This window comes from Sminthopsis crassicaudata, chromosome 2 (assembly GCF_048593235.1).
Source record: "Sminthopsis crassicaudata isolate SCR6 chromosome 2, ASM4859323v1, whole genome shotgun sequence".
NCBI lineage: Eukaryota > Metazoa > Chordata > Mammalia > Dasyuromorphia > Dasyuridae > Sminthopsis > Sminthopsis crassicaudata.
This window is the reverse complement of record NC_133618.1, coordinates 510,030,042-510,051,121: the sequence shown is the minus strand read 5'-3', so window position 1 is coordinate 510,051,121 and position 21,080 is coordinate 510,030,042. Positions and strand designations below refer to the sequence as shown.

At 35.0% G+C, this 21,080-nt stretch overlaps 1 long non-coding RNA gene across 1 annotated transcript; it reads right to left on the bottom strand.

Moving 5' to 3' along the window:
- Positions 1-12,090: 12,090 nt before the first annotated feature.
- Positions 12,091-17,827, bottom strand: LOC141557841 (uncharacterized). Its single transcript, XR_012486909.1, has 2 exons — positions 15,053-17,827; positions 12,091-12,690 (listed from the first exon to the last, which is right to left on the bottom strand). It is a non-coding gene; the product is annotated as an uncharacterized LOC141557841 (long non-coding RNA).
- Positions 17,828-21,080: the final 3,253 nt, after the last annotated feature.

Below are 21,080 nucleotides of genomic sequence, written 5' to 3'. Positions count from 1 at the left end.
TCTTTATATTATAATCACTTTCCATTTGTCTTCCCTTCTCCACTTCTAGGAAAATTTCCTGTCCAGTTCTGTTGCAAACTTCACTTCCCACTTTCCTCTTGCATCTCTCCAACTGGTTCCTTCACAAACCAAGAGCAGGAATGATAATTCCATTTTCAAGCCTGACAGATTGTGTGCCCCCAAGACTCACATCCTTCAAATTTTGTTTTGTTTTGTTTTGTTTTCAGGCCAGAAAATGCTTAATTCCCCAGGCAGTCCTAATTTACCTATGGCTGCTTCACAATCTATGGCCCTTGCTAACAATAATATTATGATATATACATAGGTTACTCAGATTTCAGGAAAGAATTTGGTAAAGTTATTTTATTAAGGCTAATTTTTAATACCACTAAGATTTACTAAACACTTGCTCTGTGCACAATAACTATAACTGGTACATGCTAGAGAAGATATTAATTTTTGATAAGACATGGACTCCACATGAAGACCAGTATACAAAAGAGAGATGCCATGAGGAAGATTGGTTGAATGAACTGTTTAACTTGGAAAGATGACTGAATATGATTGTTGTTCTCCTTGGCCCAAGGACAAAACTAGCAGCAATAGACAGATGTTCCGAAGAAGCAAATTTAGGCTTAATGTCAGAATAAAACAACTAAAACTACCCCAAAATGGAATGGGCTGCTTCAGGAGTAGTAGATTTACCCTCATGGAAAGCTTTCAAGTAAAGACTGAATGACTACTTGACAAATATCTTGTACAGATGATTCTACTTTACTCCTATTTTACTGAAAAAATTAAGCCCATTTAGGGAGAACTCTAGCTCTTTTCCCCTGTTCCTCATCTACAATTACTTAGCTTTCTTCTTCCATAATCTCCTCCTTCATCCCTGTCTCAGGAGAAGAGATAAACCTTCTCATTGCCAAGGAAATGTCCCCTTCTCTCATCCCTGTTCTCTCACTAATGTTTACTATCTTTTCCTATCTACTACTACCTATAAAAATGACCATGGCTTCTCTAGAATCAAAAAAAAAAAAAAAAAAAAAAAGCTTGATTCATACTTCTATGATAATTATCTTCCCATAATCTCTCTCATCCCCTTTGTGGGTGAAGTCCTTAAAAAAGCTGTCTAGAATAGGTGCCTCCACTTTTTTTTGCTCTCACTCTTTTCTTAGTTCTCCAGAGTCTGGCTTCCCTTATTATTCAATCAAAACTACTCTTTCCAATGATTTTAAATTTCCACATTTTTTTTCCTGAGGCTAAGTGACTTGCCCAGGGTCACACAGCTAGGAAGTGTTAAATGTCTGAGACCAGATTGGAACTCGGGTCCTCCTGAATTCAGGGCTGGTGCTCTATCCACTGCGCCACCTAGCTGCCCCTAAATTTCCACATCTAATGGCATTTTCTCAGTCCTTATTCTTTACTCTCTACACCCTCTGACACTGTTCATCATCCTCTTTTCCTTCAAACTATCTTCTCAGGATCTTACACTCTTGTCCAATTACTCCTTCTCAGTCTCCTTTTCTCTAACCTCATTCAGTCACACCTTTAATCCTAGTCCTAGATAAGATACTGAAGTAACTATAAGGACTAGAAAATAATCAATCTGCTTCTTTTAGTGCTGGCAAGGTTTTAAAATGTACACAAAAAGCACAGTGTATTTATTTACAGGCTTATAATTTACATATATATTAACTACATTTTTAATTTTAGTATTGTTTCTAGTAACAAATACTGTTATAGCTCTGAAATAAAATTCATATTAGAACTGAAGAGAGCTTCCAAAATAAAGTACTGGCATATGTCAATGAGTGGTCATGTTACTAAATAAATGTGCTTCTCTTTTTTTAAAATTAATTTTATAATTATAACATTTTTTGACAGTACATATGCATAGGTAATTTTTTTACAACATTATCCCTTGCACTCCCTTCTGTTCCGAGTTTTTCCCCTCCTTCCCTCCATCCCCTCTCCTAGATGGCAGGCATTCCCATACATATTAAATATGTTGTAGTATATCCTAGGTACAATATATATGTGCAGAACCGAATTTTGTTGTTGTTGTTGTTGTTGTTGTTGTTGTTGCTGCTGCACAGGAAGAATTAGATTCAGAAGGTAAAAATAACCTGGGGCAAAAAACAAAAATGCAAACATTTACACTCATTTCCCAGTGTTGCTTTTCTGGGTGTAGCTGATTCTGTCCATCATTGATCAGTTGGAATTGGATTAGCTCTTCTCTGTGTTGAAGATATCCACTTCCATCAGAATACATCCTCATACAGTATCATTGTTGAAGTGTATAATGATCTCCTGGTTCTGCTCGTTTCACTCAGCATCAGTTGATGTAAGTCTCTCCAAGCCTCTCTGTATTCCTCCTGTTGGTCATTTCTTACAGAACAATAATATTCCATAACATTCATATACCACACTTTACCCAACCATTCTCCAATTGATGGACATCCATTCATTTTCCAGTTTCTAGCCACTACAAAAAGGCCTGCCACAAACATTTTGGCACATACAGGTCCCTTTCCCTTCTTTAGTATTTCCTTGGGATATAAGCCCAGTAGTAGCACTGCTGGATCAAAGGGTATGCACATTTTGATAACTTTTTGGGCATAATTCCAGATTGCTCTCCAGAATGGTTGGATTCTTTCACAACTCCACCAACAATGCATCAGTGTCCCAGTTTTCCCACAGCCCCTCCAACATTCATAGTTATTTGTTCCTGTCATCTTAGCCAATCTGACAGGTGTGTAATGATATCTCAGAGTTGTCTTAATTTGCATTTCTCTGATCAGTAGTGATTTGGAACACTCTTTCATATGAGTGGATATAATTTCAATTTCATCATCTGAAAATTTTCTGTTCATATCCTTTGACCATTTATCAATTGGAGAATGGCTTGATTTCTTATAAAGTCAATTCTCGTATATTTTGGAGATGAGGCCTTTATCAGAACCTTTAAGTGGAAAAATGTTTTCCCAACTTGTTACTTCCCTTCTAATCTTGCTTGTATTAGTTTTGTTTGTACAAAACCTTTTTAATTTGATGTAATCAAAATTTTCTATTTTGTGATCCATAATGATCTCTAGTTCTCCTTTGGACACAAATTCCTTCCTCCTCCACAAGTCTGAGAGGTAAACTATCCTATGTTCCTCTAATTTATTTATAATTTCGTTCTTTATGCCTAAATCTTGGACCCATTTTGATCTAATCTTAGTATGTGGTGTTAAATGTGGGTCCATGTCTAAGTTTCTGCCATACTAATTTCCAGTTTTCCCAGCAGTTTTTGTCAAATAATGAATTCTTATCCCAAAAGTTGGGATCTTTGGGTTTGTCAAACACTAGATTGCTATTTTTATTCACTATCTTGCCCTGTGAACCTAACCTATTGCAACTAGACTGTTTCTTAGCCAATACCAAATGGTTTTGGTGACTGTTGCTTTATAATATAGTTCTAGATGAATTTTTTTTTCATTACTTCCTTTGAAATTCTCTACCTTTTGTTGTTCCATATGAATTGTTATTTTTTCTAGCTCATTAAAAAGTTTCTTGGGAGTCTGATTGGTATATCACTAAATAAATAGATTAGTTTAGGGAGTATTGTCATCTTAATTATATTCACTCGGCCTATCCAAGAGCACTGAATGTCTTTCCAATTATTTAAATCTGACTTTATTTTTGTGGCAAGTGTTTCGTAATTTTGTTCATATAATTTCTGACTCTCCTTTGGTAGATACCTATTCCCAAATATTTTATACTATCGACAGTTATTTTGAATGGAATTTCTCTTTGTATCTCTTGCTCTAGGATTGTGTTGGTAATGTATAAAAATGCTGAGGATTTATGTGGATTTATTTTGTATCCTGCAACTTTGCTAAAATTCTGAATTATTTCTAATAGCTTTTTAGCAGAGTCTTTGGGGTTCTCTAAGTATACCATCATGTCATCTGCAAAGAGTGATAGTTTGATTTCCTTATTACCTACTGTAATTCCTTGAATCTCTTTCTCAGCTCTTATTGACGAGGCTAGCGTTTCTAGCACTATATTGAATAGTAATGGTGATAGTGGGCAACCTTGTTTCACTCCTGATCTTACAAGGAAAGGTTCCAGTTATATGTAATCACCATTACATATGATGTTTACTGGTGGTTTTCAATATATGCTCATTATTTTAAGGAATAGTCCATTTATTCCTATACTCTCAAGCATTTTTAGTAGGAATAGATGTTGGATTTTATCAAATGCTTTCAGCATCTATTGAGATGATCATATGGTTTTTATTAATTTATTAATATGGTCAATTATACTAATAGTTTTCCTAATATTAAACCAGCCCTGCATTCCTGGTATAAACCCCACTTGATCATAATGTATTATCCTGGGGACGATTTTCTGAAGTCTTTTTGCTAATATCTTATTTAAGATTTTAGCATCAATATTCATTAAGGAGATTGGTCTATAGTTTTCTTTCTCATCTTTCAATCTACCTGGTTTAGGTATCAGTACCATGTCTGTGTCATAAAAAGAATTTGGTAGGACTCCTTCAATCCCTATTTTTTCAAATAGTTTATATAGCACTGGAGTTAAATTGTTCTTTAAATGTTTGGTAGAATTCGCATGTAAATCCATCTGGTCCTGGGGATTTTTTCTTAGGGAGTTGGTTAATAGTTTGCTCTATTTCTTTTTCTGAAATGGGACTATTTAGACTACTTACTTCTTCCTCTGTTAATCTGGGCAAGCTATATTTTTGAAGGTATTCTTCCATTTCATTTAAGTTATTGAATTTGTTGTAGCTTCTATTGTTCTAATTTCCTCTTCATTAGTGGTGAGTTCTTCCTTTTCATTTTCAAGACTAATTTGCTTTTTCTCGTTTCCTTTTTTAATCAGATTTACTAAGGGTTTGTCTATTTTTTTGTTTTTTTCATAGAACCAACTCTTAGTTTTATTAATTCAATTTTTTTTTACTTTCAATTTTATTAATCTCACCTTTTATTTTTAGAATTTCAAGTTTCGTGTTTGTCTGGGGGGGTTTTAATTTGTTCCTTTCCTAGCAATTTTAGTTGTAATCCCAATTCGTTGACCTTCTCTTTTTCTATTTTATGCAAGTAGTCCTCTAGAGATATAAAATTTCCCCTTATTACTGCTTTGGCTGTATCCCACATATTTTGATATGTCTCATTATTGTCATTTTCTTGAGTGAAATTATGTCTATGATTTGCTGTTTTACCCAATCATTCTTTAGTATAAGATTATTTAGTTTCCAATTATTTTTTGGTCTATTTTCCCCTGGCTTTTTATTAAATGTAATTTTAATTCCATTGTGATCTGAAAAGGATGCATTTACTATTTCTGCCTTACTGCATTTGATTTTGAGGTTTTTGTGTCCTAGTATATGATCAATTTTTGTATAGGTTCCATGAACTGCTGAGAAGTATACTCCTGTCTCCATTTAGCTTTTACCTAAGATCTATCATATCAAACTTTTCTAGTAGTCTATTTACCTCTTTGACTTCTTATTTTTGTGGTTTGATTTATCTAATTCTGAGAGTGCAAGGTTGAGATTTCCCATTATTATAGTTTTGCTGCCTATTTCTTTTTGCAGCTCTCAACTTCTCTTTTAAGAATTTAGATGCTACACCACTTGGTGCGTATATGTTTAATATTGATATTGCTTCATTTTCTATGCTACCTTTTAGCAGGATATAATGCCCTTCCTTATCTCTTTTAATTAGATCAATTTTTGTTTTTGCTTAATCTGAGAAGGATGGCTACCCCTGCTTTTTTGGCTTCACCTGAAGCATAGTAGATTCTGCTCCACCCTTTACTTTTAGTTTGAATGTATCACCCTGTTTCAGGTGTGTTTTCTGTAAACAACATATAGTAGGATTCTGACTTTTAATCCAGTCTGCTAACTACTTCCTCTTTATGGGGGAGTTTACCCCATTCACATTTATGGTTAGAATGACTAATTCTATATTGTTTGCCATCCTGTTAACCCCTGCTTATGCTTTTCTCCTTTCCTTCCCTCTTACCCCCCTCCCCCATATTAAACTTGTGAGCACCACTTGTTTTTCACAGCCCTCCTTTTTTAGTATCTTTCCCCCACCTTAAAGTTCTTCCCCTTATTTTACCCCTTTTCCTCACAATTTCTGTATTCCCTTCCCCTTAGCTTACTCCTTCCCTCCTGCTTTTCAATGAAGTGGAAGAAGTTTCACCTTAAATCGAATCTGTCTATTGATACACACTATGTTCATCTCCCTCCTTTCTTTCTCTCAGATATAATAGGTTACCTTTGCATCTTCATGAGATGTAGTACCACCACTTTACCCTTTTTTATGATATCATTTCCTTACCACCTCTAGTTTCTAGGACAAATTATACATGTGTTCTTTACATATCTTTATGGTAGAAATATAGTTCTCAAGATTTCTTTTTACCTTTTTAGAAATCTCGAGTTCTGTATTTGAAGATCAAACATTTTGTGTAGGTCTGGTTTTTTCATCAAGAATAGATGGAGCTCTTTAACCTGGCGCTCTTTAACCTGGCTCCCTAGTCTGGGTAGTTAAGCCAAGATGGATAGCCCAGAGAGGTAAGGATTTTGGTAGTGAACACGTGGGTCTTCTGACCAGGTGTTCACTAGGGAACCAACAAGTCAGGGCATCAAGTCAGGGCATTATGTGAGTAGGTATAATAAAGGCTTCTAAGATTACACGTGATTGTTCTTGAGTGTGCTACTGGTTATTAAACTATAGATTCAAAAGATCGTGGCCAGAGACCTTTGAAGGCCTCAGAGGCGGCGAGCCGGGTAGACTTGACACTGCAAAGGTCAGTGGTCAAAGGTACTCTGTTGGGCCTAGGACAGACTAGTAATTGTAACTGCCAGGAGGGCATGTTACAAATGGCACCTGACAGTGGACTTATCAGGAATTATCAGGTTTTGAAAATATTTAATATTCAGAATTAAGATTCTGAAGGATCTGGTAGAAATGCCACTTAGGAGAGAAGGCAGAGAGGCAATATGGATCTAGGTAACTCTGGGATCAGGCTCAAGGATACAGCTGAACATAATGCTTATATAAAGAGGTTAAGGAGCCAGATGGAAGATCTTTTAACAAAGATCACCACTGAAGAACAGCAGGAAGCTTGTAATCAAGCTCCCAGAAGGCTATCCCCACACCCATTAAATATAGCTCAGAGAGGGAGCAACCTAGAGCTAATGTGTTTGTATGACAGTATAGAGTATAAAATGCGACAACTAGAAGTTGAGTTGAAAATAGAACAACAAACAATTAAAAAAGAGTTACTGGAATTGCAGGTTAAATTACAGGTTGAGATAGAGAAGGAAGAAAAAGCTAGGTTACTACAGATAAAACAGGAAAAGCTCAAACCAGTGGCTGAAGCTAAGGAAGCTAAACAAACCACATGGACTTCAGTTGGAGAAATTCTTCTTAGCGTTTTGTTGGTTTACCTCGTGTATTATTGTTTTAAGGAATTTATTGATTACTCTTCCATTGAGCAGAAGTTTAGTTCTTTTTATGTGCAAAGCTTGGGTTGGATTTTAAATCAGCCTTTGGGGAATTTTCCAATTCTTCTTCCCTCAGCCCCACCTTCGTGGGCCACGAGAGGAGGAGGAGGAAGAACACATCCACCTGCCATTGTTATTGAGACAATGTTATGGACATGACTTTGCTTATGTGCACCTGTGAAACTAGAATTGCTCTAGGATTGTGACAACCTACCTCACTGATATTTAATTGTGAACTAGAATTGTGATGTTTTACCTTGTTGACTTCCCACCTCAGTGTTGACATCCTACCTTATTGGCATCCAACCTCTTTGGCTTATTATCTGTTTGAGTATGACTTTAATGAATGGGTTGAACACTTGGCCACTGTTGAGCCTAGTTCTCATTGTCATACTTCTGTTTACTGATCTGCTGCTTTGTACCTTCTCGGGCATAACACTGTCATCTCATGGTCAAATGAACTATAGCTGGTGCTAAAAAATTAGCTTGATGAGATGTGCGGTTCCCACAAGAGAAGGGAATTGTAAGGGCCCTTTAAATGGGCGGCACCACAGTGCAACAGGAGATTCAAGTGGCCCAGAAGTAATCTCTGTGGATATAGGACTGCCCCTTGGGTAGGATCCTGGCCATATTGAGATAGCTTCGTAATGGGTGACGGCTCTCTCGCTGGTTGGCTGTGTGTGTGACCTCACAGGCCCTTTATAAGCCCACTGCAGACAGTAGTCGCTCTCTTTAACCTGTCGCTCTTTAACCTGGCTCCCTAGCTTGGGTGGCTAAGCTGAAATGGATAGCCCAGAGAGGTAAGGATTTTGGTAGTGAATACGTGGGTCTTCTGAGCAGGTGTTCACTAGGGAACCAACAAGTCAGGGCATCAAGTCAGGGCATTATGTGAGTCGGTATAATAAAGGCTTTAAAAAAAAAAAAAGAATCGATGGAATTCATTTATTTCGTTAAATGTCCATCTTCTTCCCTGAAAAATGAGGCTCATTTTTGCTAGGTAAGTTATTCTTGGCTGCATACCAAGTTCCAGGCCCTTCGTTCTTTTAATGTGGATGCTGCTAGATCCTGGGTTATCCTTATTGTAGGTCCTCCATATCTGAATTGCTTTTTTCTAGCAGCTTCCATATTTTTTCCTTCATCTGATGGTTCTTGAACTTGGCCACTATATTTCTTGGCGTTTTGATTTTAGGGTCCCTTTCAGTAGGTGATCGATAAATTTTTTCAATGTCTATTTTACCCTCTGTTTCCAAAACGTCTGGGCAGTTCTCTTTGATAATTTCCTGGAAAATAGTTTCCAGGCTCTTTTTTTCCTCACATTTTTCAGGGAGTCCTTTTATTCTCAAATTGTCTTTCCTGAATCTGTTTTCCAGGTCTGTTGTCTTTTCAATAAGGTACTTGACATTCTTTTCAATTGTTTCATTTCTCTGGTTTTGCTTGACTACCTCTTGGTTTCTCCTTGAGTCATTCATTTCTACTTGTTCGAGTCTAATTTTCAATGATGTATTTTCTTCACTCACTTTTTTTATATCTTTTTGTAATTGTCCAATTGAGTTTTTTTCTTCTATGGAATTTTTTTCCATTTCATCCATTTTATTTTTTGGAGAGCTGATTTCTTTTTCCAGCTCACTAATCCTGTTTTCCTTGGAGGTGTTTGCCTTTTCCAATTCACTAATTTTATTTCTCAATGATTTGATCTCTTTCTCCACTCTGGATGACTTCTCCAGGCTCTCTTGCCAAGCTTCCCTTTCCTTTTCCCATTTCTCTTCTAGCTCTCTTGTGAGAGCCTTTTTGATTTCCTCTATGATGTTCTTTTGTATTGAGGAGCAGCTTATATCCCTCCCAGGGGATACATCTGGGGACAGTCTGTTCCTAGTCTCCTCAGCATTTGAAGTCTGCTCTCTTTCCATACAGAAGCTGTCAATGGTTAGAGCCCTTTTGAACTTTTTGTTCATTTTGTCAAGAGCGGAATCGAAGAAAACAAATTGACAAGAGAAACAATTGGTCTGTTTTGGGGGGATGGGGCTGGATGGTGTTAATGGGCTTCCTCTACAGACTGAGGGAGACAGCAGTGAGGAGATGGCTGTGCTGCGTCTGCGCTCTGAGAACTCACTGAGTCACTCCGGGTGGGGATGGGGGTGGCCTTCCCGAGAGCCGCTAGCTTTCAGGGGTTTTATTCTTCACCTCCAGTGTTTACACCCTCTCTGCTGCTCCTGGCTTACTGCCAAGACGGAATATCCACACTGGGGTAAAAGTCTTTTAGCAGAAACGGCAGAGATGGTACCCCTCCCCCTCCGGTCTGAGCTGTGTGAGCTGTCTGTCTCGCTCTGGCTGCCTGCCCTCAGTCTGCGCCCAGTCTGATTGACCCTCCCCTGAGCAAACACAGTCCTTCTCTGGTGAATTTCAAGGATGTCTTCTGTTGGTGATTATTTGTGGGTTTCTTTTCCGGTCAAGCATTAACTCCGAGGCTTGCCATGAAGTAAGTCCTGAGAGAAAACGTGGAGCTCAAGCAGCTGTCTGCCTCCACTCCGCCAATAAATGTGCTTCTCAAGGTAAAGAGTAAGTTTATATATAATTTATAAGTAAATTCTTTATTCATAAAGATAACTCATTACTATAATGTAGCTTTGGTATAAAAGTAACCTTTTAACTTCCATTCCTGAGAACCTACAAAAACTGTCATTCCTAATGAGTCAAAGGATACAAACAATGAATCAACATGTTAATATTATTCATTCTGAAATGAAACTCTTTCAATCCTGTCAGGAAAATTAACATTTTTGGAGGGGGGCAGGGAATTCTGGTATTTTAGTAATAATAAACAACAGTAAAATCCAAAGGAAACTGGATGAAAGATACTCTTCCTAAATGTGCTTACTTATTTAAGTAAATGCTGGAATATAGTATAAATAAATATATAGTACAGTATAAATATACCTAAAATTAACATTTTTCCTGAAAAATCCATATATATGAGGAAGAGAATTAAGCACATATAAAACATATCACCATTAGAATAGTAACTTACTGTTCATCCTAAGATGCTAAATGGTTATTGTTAAAAAAAAAAATTACAAGTCTTTATTGATTTAAGTGCTTGAGTGTGCTGCAGAACATTCATATACTGAACATCAGATATGGCCTATGATTCAGTCATCCATGTTGAAGATAGCATTACTAATTAATAAAGTCCAACAAAAAAAAATCTACCAAGCCATTAAAAAAAAAAAACAAACACTAAAACTTGACAGGAACCTCCAGGAATCCTAATACATATAGATTCTGCAGTTCTTGAGTTCAGTGGAAGTGAACTTTTGTCCTTTTCCCAGACATGGCTTTAGGTAGAGGAGATGTATCTCCTGCCCTACAAATGACCCTAATAATAGAGATATTGAGATTCTGACAATTTTACCAAAATCAGAAAAAAAAAAATTAGTTGTATAATTACAGAGAGATTCCTTAATTCTGGAAGGATCCTAAGTAATCACCTAATCCAATCTCCAAAATCAATTCAAGAATCCCTCTCAGAAAGCTGACTAGCCTCTACACTTTCCAGAAGTTCACAAAGTTAGCAGTTATTGCTAATAGAATTTCTTTAGAATGAATTTGTAAACAGCACTTTAAGCTTCAAGCTGCCTTTATTCAAATATTATTACATAGAAAATTTCTAAACATATTACATCAAACTTTTAAAACTTTATACATAGTATATATTTTTTACAACAAAATCTAATATCTGAACCTACTTCTTAGTGTCTAGATTCTCTGTAGTAATATAAGAATACACTTTAAGTATCCTTGAACGCCACTTTCACCCTTTACAATTACTACTAGAGTCACTATAGACTAAACAAAATAACCTGGCCAAAAAGCTAAAGACAGAGAGTTAGTCAACAGTATTTATTATGTGTGATGTAAATGGGTTTAAATTCAGAGACAATAATCCAAAGAGCTTAATGCTGGGGTATTTGGACCAATGTTGAATTCAAAAATTAGAAAAAGGAGAGAAGAGTCAGCTCTAGGAAAGTTCATCCTCTATATCAAAGAGCCCAATTCAATCCTGGAGAAAACACACACACACACACACACACACACACACTGCATTAACTTAGCGCCTGAGACTTCCCTAATCTACCTTCTGAGACTTCCCTAATCTACCTTAACAAAGGAAGGAGGTGAAGGAATGTGTTGACCCTTCAATGATGCACCAATTCTTCTTAGTTGATGAGTCTGCCTCCAGTGCTCCCATGTCCATCTGCCATGGTTCTCTACCACTTCATGCAGGAGGTCACAACTGAGGTCATGACTCTTACTAAAGGACTGAGTATTCTCCAGTGAAGAGGCATCTGGTCTTAGAGACCAAGGAGCTGAGGCTCCTTCCCATCCCACCTTCCCCTGCCTATGGGTAAACTCTGTGGTTCTGTGGTCCACCCAGTTGGGCCAATTTCCAAATGATTCTTGATTTGGAAATTCTCTTAGAGGCTTAGGATTCTCATGTATTTCAGCATTCAAGTTCATTCTTAGAGTTCATAACAGAGCTTGAGGGATTATCTGTACTATGGTTTTCTTCTTTGATCCATATTTTATCTTCCTGTGGCCATGTCTGGCTCCTCTTCAAAGGGAAAGGTTTGGAAGTTTTACTTTGCACAGTTCCATGGGGCTCAGTATTGGGGCAACATGACTTCTTTACAGATAGTGAAATATTCCAGGTCCTTCGAGTTTTCACCCCAAGCACCCTTCCAGTCTATGTTCTTCATTTCTAATGTATGCAGATCCTGTGACAATTCCACACTGGCTTGAGGGCCTGGGGCACTGAGCTTCTTGTTGTGATGATAAAAGCTCCTAAAGGGAACTCGATTCCACACTAGGGAGCTCTAACTGGAGGGTTGGCCCAGTCTGTTCAGAGAGCCCCAAATTTCCTGCTAAGTGTTCTGAGTTTGACAAACCTGCCAAGGCTGACCTTAAAGTCTGTCCATCTGTTGTACTCTGGGAAGTCATTCCCTTCATGGTGACTTGTCTCCCCTCATTACAGTGTCCTCTGCTCTCCCAGGGTTTTATGCATTCTCTTAAGATACTGACAAATCCTTCACCTGGCTGCCCTTGTACTCTGTTGTGTTTCACCTTCCAAAGCATCAGAAGCAGCCACAGAAGCACAAGTAACACTGTCAAGACATTAACCAGAAAAGGTTCTGCATTATTTAAGGCTATTTCTAGAAATCATAATTAATGTAGTGTTAGTAAGGCTCAGGCAGCCAGGTGTCACAATGGATAGAACTTTGGGCATACAGTCAGAAAGACCTGAGTACAGCCTCAGACACTCACTAGTTGTGTGACCCTGAGCAACATAAACCCTATTGCCTTAGTTTCTTCATCTGTAAAAATGAGCTAGTGAAGGAAATGGTAAATCCCTCCAGTATCTGTCAAGAAAACTCCAAATGAGGTCACAAAGAATCAAGACATGATTGAAATGAAGTTAGTAATATTGATATTGATCACACACAGAATGCTTTTTAATTTTGCCAAATATTTTTTCACATCCTGTTTTACACTAATAGCTCTAGTAGAGAGGAGTGGGTATGTATTAATTCACTTAGACTGAGAAAGACTAGATAGCTTGCCCAGTCATAAAACTAGTAAGTACCAGAGAACAAATGTGAACCTGTGTGCCCTACCTCTAAGTCGGTGTCACTAAATCATAGAGCAGGATGCTCGCAGGAACATAGCCACTTAAAAACCACACAGTAACATTTTCTATATTCTACTATATTTTTTATTTATTTTGTTAAATATTTCCCAATTCCAATCAAGTTCCAGTTGTTCTGGGATTCCTTGGAGCCCATGTAGTATGTTTTGACACCTCTGCTTTAAAATCAGACCGTGTCTGATGTCATCTTTAGGGGACTTTAAGAGCTTTAGGAACAATGCGGGACAACTATCCAAGGCTTTTTAATCTCTCAGCACAGTATTATTTCAGCAGAAACACATTACTAAATACAAGATTAAAACAGCCTATACACATAGAAGAGCCAGTTTTTAATAACATATTATTATAATAGCATATTATCTTCTATATACCTATGTTGCCTAAATTTTCCATAACCTGTTCATTAACTCCCTTACACAATCAAACTTGTGCATTTCAGTAGCTTGTATATATATATATAGAGAGAGAAGTCTTTGTATATCAAAATATAAATGTTTATATGCAAGGCCACAAACAGATTGATGTGTGTGCATAATATATACTTATATGTGTGTATTTGTATGTGTAGGCAACTAGGTAGCACAGTGAGTTGAGCACCAGGCTTAGAATCAGGAAGATCTGGCTTCAAAACTGGCTACAAAGTTACAAGCTGTGTGACTTTGGGCAAATCCCTCAACACTTTTACCCCAGTTTCTTCTAAAAAAAAACGAGCTACAAAAGGAAATAGCAAACTACTGCAGTACCTTTGCCAAGAAAACCCTGAATGCAGTCATGCAATTGGACACAACTGAAACTGGAAGAATCTGCATTTATGTGTGTGTACACAGACTGTATATATGACAATACATACATATTATATATGCATGTGTACATAGATAATAGATAGCTCTCTCTCAAAACCCCCAGTAAATTCTGATGGGGAGTAAAGTTTGACAGAAGAAAATCATTCAAATAGTTGTTTTTCTTCAGGTAGACAAAAAAAATTAGCTGATCAAATTGTTAAATTCCACATTTAAGGTTGGCTGGCATTATTTGACCCAACTTATATCTTAATGTCTATCAGGGACAATTATAGGTATAAATGTCATAAGATAATTGTAATCACCAAGTACTTAGTAAATGCTTACTACAAGCCAGATACTGTGCTATGTAGCTGAAATTTAAAGCAAAAAGAAAAAAATGGTTCCTGATTTTTAGTAATGTACATTCTAATGGAAGTCTTTGTTTTGTATACACAAATTAATGCTATAGACAAAATAGATATTTTAAACACAAAAATGAAAATTAGGTCTCATAGGTCTCAATAAGATATTATTGATATTATTAATATGCAAACACGTTATTCAAAAGGAACAAAGATATGGTCCATAAAAATGTACAAACAAGGGATAAAAAGAATAATGGATACCATTTGAATAAGGATCAATGAGGAGTAGGAAACAATTGATATTGTAGGTGAATATAGAGTATAAACTAGCCTTAAGGAAGAAAAAAGTCTTCAAGTGGAAGCCAGATTAACTACTTATAGATTTGTAAAAAAAAATTTCTTAACACATAAGTTAAACTAGATGATCTAAAGTTCAATTCTGAGCTTCTATGATTCTATACTAATCAATAATATTATTAGAAATTAATTCTAATTATGATTTTACATGAAGTAGTAGTATTTCTTAGATCAAGCTCATTTTCTGAAAGGTCTTATTCATCTATACTACAACTTTATTTAATACACAAGAACTAAATTCATCTATAGTAGACTAAGATGGTTGTATCCCTGAAGCAAGTCTGAGGAGGATGCAGGTAGTAAAATTATAACTTACCTACACAGACTAAAATTACTGGAATCATTATTTTATCTAGTATATTTCCCAGAGATTCTGGCAAGAAGGTAGGCTGACAGCCAAAGTCTGAGATGTTCCAACAGGAAATCTCTTTAGGGTTACTGGATTGTGGCAAATTACAGATGAAGCATCTTCTAACAAGGAAGCATTGAGAAGCTCTGGAAAAAAAAATTCACTATAATCATACAAAGGCAAATTTAATATAATCACACAAAATCAAAATTAAGGCATGTATGTCAAGTCTACTATAGGTTAAAAGTTGACCCTACAGCCTCAATGACAAAGAAAAACTGGAGCTTACAGTTCTCTTATGGAATACATATAAGGATGCATTAGACATGGAAATAATCTAAATATTACTCAATCATTTCCCAAATTCCAACAATAACTGTTGAAATATACCAAGGAGAGGAAGTAGACATTCACTTGGAAGATGACTTTTTAAACCTTAATTACTGAAGCACCAACTTACATGGATGAAACTCTTCAATTTGTTCAAAGAAACAAGGTCCCACTCCTTTTCTATGTTTTTATTTTTAAAAGATCTTTATTATTTTTTATTCCAAAGACCACTATTCCTAATTGTTAAAACTTTTTTCTCATTATAAGTTATAAAATATTTTTACTCTTTAACACAATAATCTCTCTACTTGGGAATATTATCAAACTACTTCAAAGAACATGATTTCACTGGGCACACCCTATACTAACCAAGATTACAATCCTTCTACAATGTAAATGATCTGAGAAATTTTTTAATTACAATTTTTTTGATATATTTTGTTCCTACATCAATTATCTTTACCAATACATCCCTTCCCTTTTCCCTTCCCAGAGAGTCATCTTTCTCATCAAATAATTTAAAAGGGAGGGAAAATGGGTCAAACAAAACTTAATTTAAAAAAACAATATGATATGTAGTGCTTTCCCAGTGAGAGTCCTTGACTTTAGACAAGAATGAGTACCTTATATCTTCTTGGGGCCAAGATTGATCATCATAATTTCAGAGCATTCATTTTTGTTATTTTTCTTTCATTTATGTTGTTATAGTCATTATGTATCCCATTTTCATTGCTGTATTTTGCATCATTTCAACTAAGTCCCCCATGCTTCTCTGCATTAATAATTTACATCATAATATACAGTAACATTTCATTGCATTCATGTTTACCCATTTTCCAAAGGATAAACATCTACTTTGTTTCTAGTTCTTTACTACTACAAAGCATCGCTATCACTGTTTCTGCCTAAATATAGTGAGTTTTGCCATCTGTGCCAATTTGCTGCATGTAAGGTGAAATCTCAAAACTATTTTGATTTATATTAATCAGTAAATTGGAGCATTCTTGCATATAGTTGTCAATAGTCTACAATATTTTGAGATGTTTGTTCTTATTTGACCATTTATGCTTTGAAGAATGTTTTGTTTTAAATATTTTTATTATATATGTTTATTTATACTGGAGAAATTAAAAAATTCTTCATATAAAAATTACCTTATTTATTTTTTGCAAATATCTCTATTCCTTGTCTAGTGAAAAATGACCCCTCTTGCCAAAACTATAAAAAGTGCCTAATCTCATTCTCCTCTTTGATCTTTCAATACTCAGATCCATTTTTAGTTTACTTTGATAAATTTTGAAAAGTGCTGAATATAATTCCTATCAAACTGCTTTCCAGTTTTCTCTGTAGTTTTAGTCAAATAAAGGCTTTCTAATTTTTCTAAGAACTCTTGCCAAAAAAAGAATTCTTTCATAGGTAATTTATATTTTGGGTTTTATAGAACACTGGATTAACAAGTTCAACATTCTTTACATTAATCTACTTTTTTTTTTTTTTAACCAGTACCAAATAGCAGTGTGGTGATGGTACTTAAAAACTACTCCATGAGCTTTGATAGGTTGATTTCTAAAAACTTTATGCATTTTCTAGTTATATAGAATGGGATTTGCCTTTGAATTATTCTTTTCTGGATTTTGTTATGGCCAAATAGAAATGCTATCAATTTTTGTGGGTTAATTTTATAACACAGTATTTTGCTAAGGCTTTTAATTTTCTCAGTTTCTAAGCTGATTTTTATTTTCTAAACACATTATCATGACAACAGCAAATAAGAATAGTTGTGTTTCCTTTTTGCATATGATTGTGTGCCTATGTGTCAGAATGGTTCTTCAATAGCAGATATCATCTCTTCCTGGCCCAAAATAAAAAAACCCCTCTGGCTAGACTGGTCCATCCATTGGTTTGTGTTCTATCAGTATGGTTTTCAAGAACCACTACATCTATGCACTACAGTGGATACTGAAACAAAAACTCTAATGAACATAATAAGGAAATGGATTAGTGAACACCAAGAAAAGAAAGTAGTGATCATGGTTTCAACAATAAGAGGTCATGCAAATCTCACCCCTAAAGAGGAGATGTGAAAAATTCCTTCTCTTCTTTGCAGATCAAGAGGAATAGAAGAAGAAAGGTGTGGAAAAGAATGTAGAACATGAATATAATATCAATCAATATTTTAGTTTTTGCTGAGGCTTTTTTTTCATATTAAGTGGTTTGTAAGGTAACAAAGGTGCAGGATACTTTCACAAATTATGTAAAAAAAATTAGAAATTTATTTTAAAAAACAGAGGCAAACTAGTACAGAGAATATTTCTATATAAATCATGTTTAATCAAATTATTAAGCTTTTTTAAAAGCTGGAAATAATCATTATTAAAATGACTACAGAAATATATATACATAAACACTTATTTGGTGATAAATCTGAAAATTATGTAAAAAAGATATAAAAATTTTATTTACAATGAAAAATCTTACCAGACTAATCTTTTTAATAAAGCTAATAAATTGATAGACCCAGAACATACAAGCTACAAAGATTTTAATCAACTATTATGATAAAATTTTAAACAAAGTGTTTTAAGTATCAGATGTTATTTTTATGGAAAAGCTGGAAAAAGAGCAAAATGTAATGCAATTTGATGGATTTGCAGCCTGACTCAAAAGAATCAACCTATGAAGGATTCCACATCATCTGTCTCCACTGCAGTCCACTGAAGTGCTCCAGGGATCTATAGCCTTTGCCACACATTTTTTTTCTGAATGACTTAAAGGTATAGATGCTCACAAAATCTGCAGAAAACACAAATCTGGGTCAGTTAACACACTGGATGACAGTCAGGATCTAAAAAGATGTCAAAAAGCTAAACTAGAATATTATGCTGAAGCTGTCAAGATGAAATGTAATTAGGAAAGTTGCAAAGTCTTATATTTGAGTTCAAAAAATTTTAGAACAATAGGGAGAGATATAATTAGGTAGTAACCTGATAATATGAGTTTTGGTGAAAAACCAAATAGTAAATAGTGATTCAATAGTAAAAGTGATACCCCCCCAAAAAAAAATGCTAATGTGATATTGGATTGCATTATATAAAGCATAGCTTATAGGAAAAAGGGAATGATGGACTGTTGGATTCTACCTTGATGAAATCACAACTGGACTATTGTGTTCAATTCTGAGTACTACATTTTAGAAAGGATATTAATAAGCTGAGTAATATCTACAGGAGATCAACAAGAATATCAATAGCCCTCAAGTTCCTGCCAAAGAAAGATTTGTTCAAAGAATGGAAGGTTTTTATCCAGGAGAAGACTGAGATGAGGAGAACAGAAATCTGAATATTTGAAGGATTATCAGGCAATTCTGGACTTGTTTGCTGGCCTTAGAGGACCAAAATTGCAAACAAACAAATCTAGATTTCATGTCAGGAAAACTTTCCCAAGAATTATAACCATCTAAAATAAAAGTAAAATGTATTGCCTTGAGAAAGCATCTCTTGATGGAGTTCGAGTTTATATTTTAAATCCATAAGTATGAATTCCTTTTCAAATCTTGGTAATATTATGTGGTCACTAAAATCCCTTCCAATTATGAAATTTGTGATTTTAAAATTTAAAATACGTTGTTCCTTTGATCTAAAAATATAAATCTCAAAGCTAAAATTGAGGTTAGAAATCAACTAATAGGGGGCAGCTACGTGGCACAGTGGATAGAGCACCAGCCTTGAATTCAGGAGGACCCGAGTTCAAATGTGGTCTCAGACACTTAACACTTCCTAGCTGTGTGACCCTGGGCAAGTCACTTAACCCCAGCCTCAAAAAAAAAAAAAAAAAGAAAAAAGAAATCAACTAATACTTCCTTTTAGAGATGAAGAAATTGAGACCCAGAAAGCTTAAGATACATGCAAAATGTTTAGGTAAGTCACTGATTGCTAGTTGCAAAAAGCTTAAGATTTCTTTCCAGCTAATTAATTTTACTTAACAGTAGATACATTTTAACTGACACTTCTAAATTTTCAACTCTATCTGAACGTAACTGGTACTTGGATGGACAAAAAAATTAGCTGAAATATAATAAATACAAGGGACAAATCTCTCTAGGACCAGACCTTCCCATAAATTCACCTTGATAATTGTATTTTCCTATCCAAGTGACATTTTAAGAACTACTTATTTTTCATGGTCAAGGCTAGAACTCTATTCTTTTGACAACTAATAATGCTGCATCAAGTAATATTATCAGCTGTCAAATGAAATATATTCTTCACAAGTGAGACAATTTAACCTTCATCAAAACTGGTAAAAAAAATAGCAATGCTAAAAAAATTTTGCATACCAAGGGATCACATTCCTCCCCTCATCACAAAATAAAAACAGTTAAATATGATTTGAACCACAATTTCAAGTTATATGTAACACATTAAGCTTTTTTTACATATCAGTGTCTTGAGATTTCAATATTAAATTCAAACCAACGTTCAAGTACCTATTACATGGAAAATATACTATAGTCACATCTTAGATTTAAGTAATTTAAATAATAAAAGATTTAGGTAATTCAAATCCTACTAAGTATATGAAAAGATCCAAACATGTATATAAACTTTTTTTTAAAGCAAAGCCAGTAAGAAAATTTAGCTTCATATGAAGAAACTAAGGAATTCTTCATCCTCAAATGTATTTTAAATGATTTGATTAATGCATATCAATTCGGAAACACTTTTATTGTTTAAAGGGAAATATACCTTAAATGGAATTGTCACTAGTCAGTATTAATAGTATAGATCCCTCTCAAAGTTACCTTTTAGAAAGGCTCCAAAATCTTGAAGTTCACATGAACAATCCCATGGGTTATGACCTAGTTTTATAGATGGGACCTGAGGCCACTGAAGACATTTCTTTTCAAGACAGAAAGATTATTTCCAGATAGATCTAAAAACTTCAACTTTGATAAATTTCTTAAGACTTTCCACTGCAATCATGTGGATTCTGTTATTTGCCAAATTAAGAGTGGTTAGGTTGGAGAAATTGGATAACATATATAGTCCTACCTCTTTGATGCTGTTCAGTGACACTGTTAAATTTTCCAAGTGCCCTGGATTAGAAAACCAGGAAGCCAATACAGTTGTCATATTATTGTATTATAAACTAAGTTTGCTGAGATTCTGAAAAGCAGAAAAGGCTCCAGGTTCAATCCTCATAATCCCACTGTTGCCTATGGCTTAGACTAGTGACAGAGCTTAAAATTGGGACTTTTGAACACAGCTGAATTGATCAATGTGACTTTCATTAAAAAAAGAAGGGAAGTCAGACTTTCTGAGAAATCTGTAAAGCAAAAACAAAGCAACAAAGTATTAGTATGGATTTTTCTGGAGCTAAATGTGGGTCTAAAACAATCATTCAAACATCAGTGAAAATTTTCATAAACTTTCTGGTGAAGTAAATATATTATTTAAAAAAAACATTTCTATGAAAAGTCCACTGTCTCAGTGATATTCTGAATTACAATGTATATTCTTTCAATTGTTAAGCAACTGGCATCAAAGTTTGTTGTTTCTGTTGAATGCTGATTTTTAATCACTCACAGGCTGCTGATTTTCTGACTTTAAAGTCAAATGGAAGGAGGAAAAATCCCTAAAACTTAATGTTTTTAATTACTTTGCTT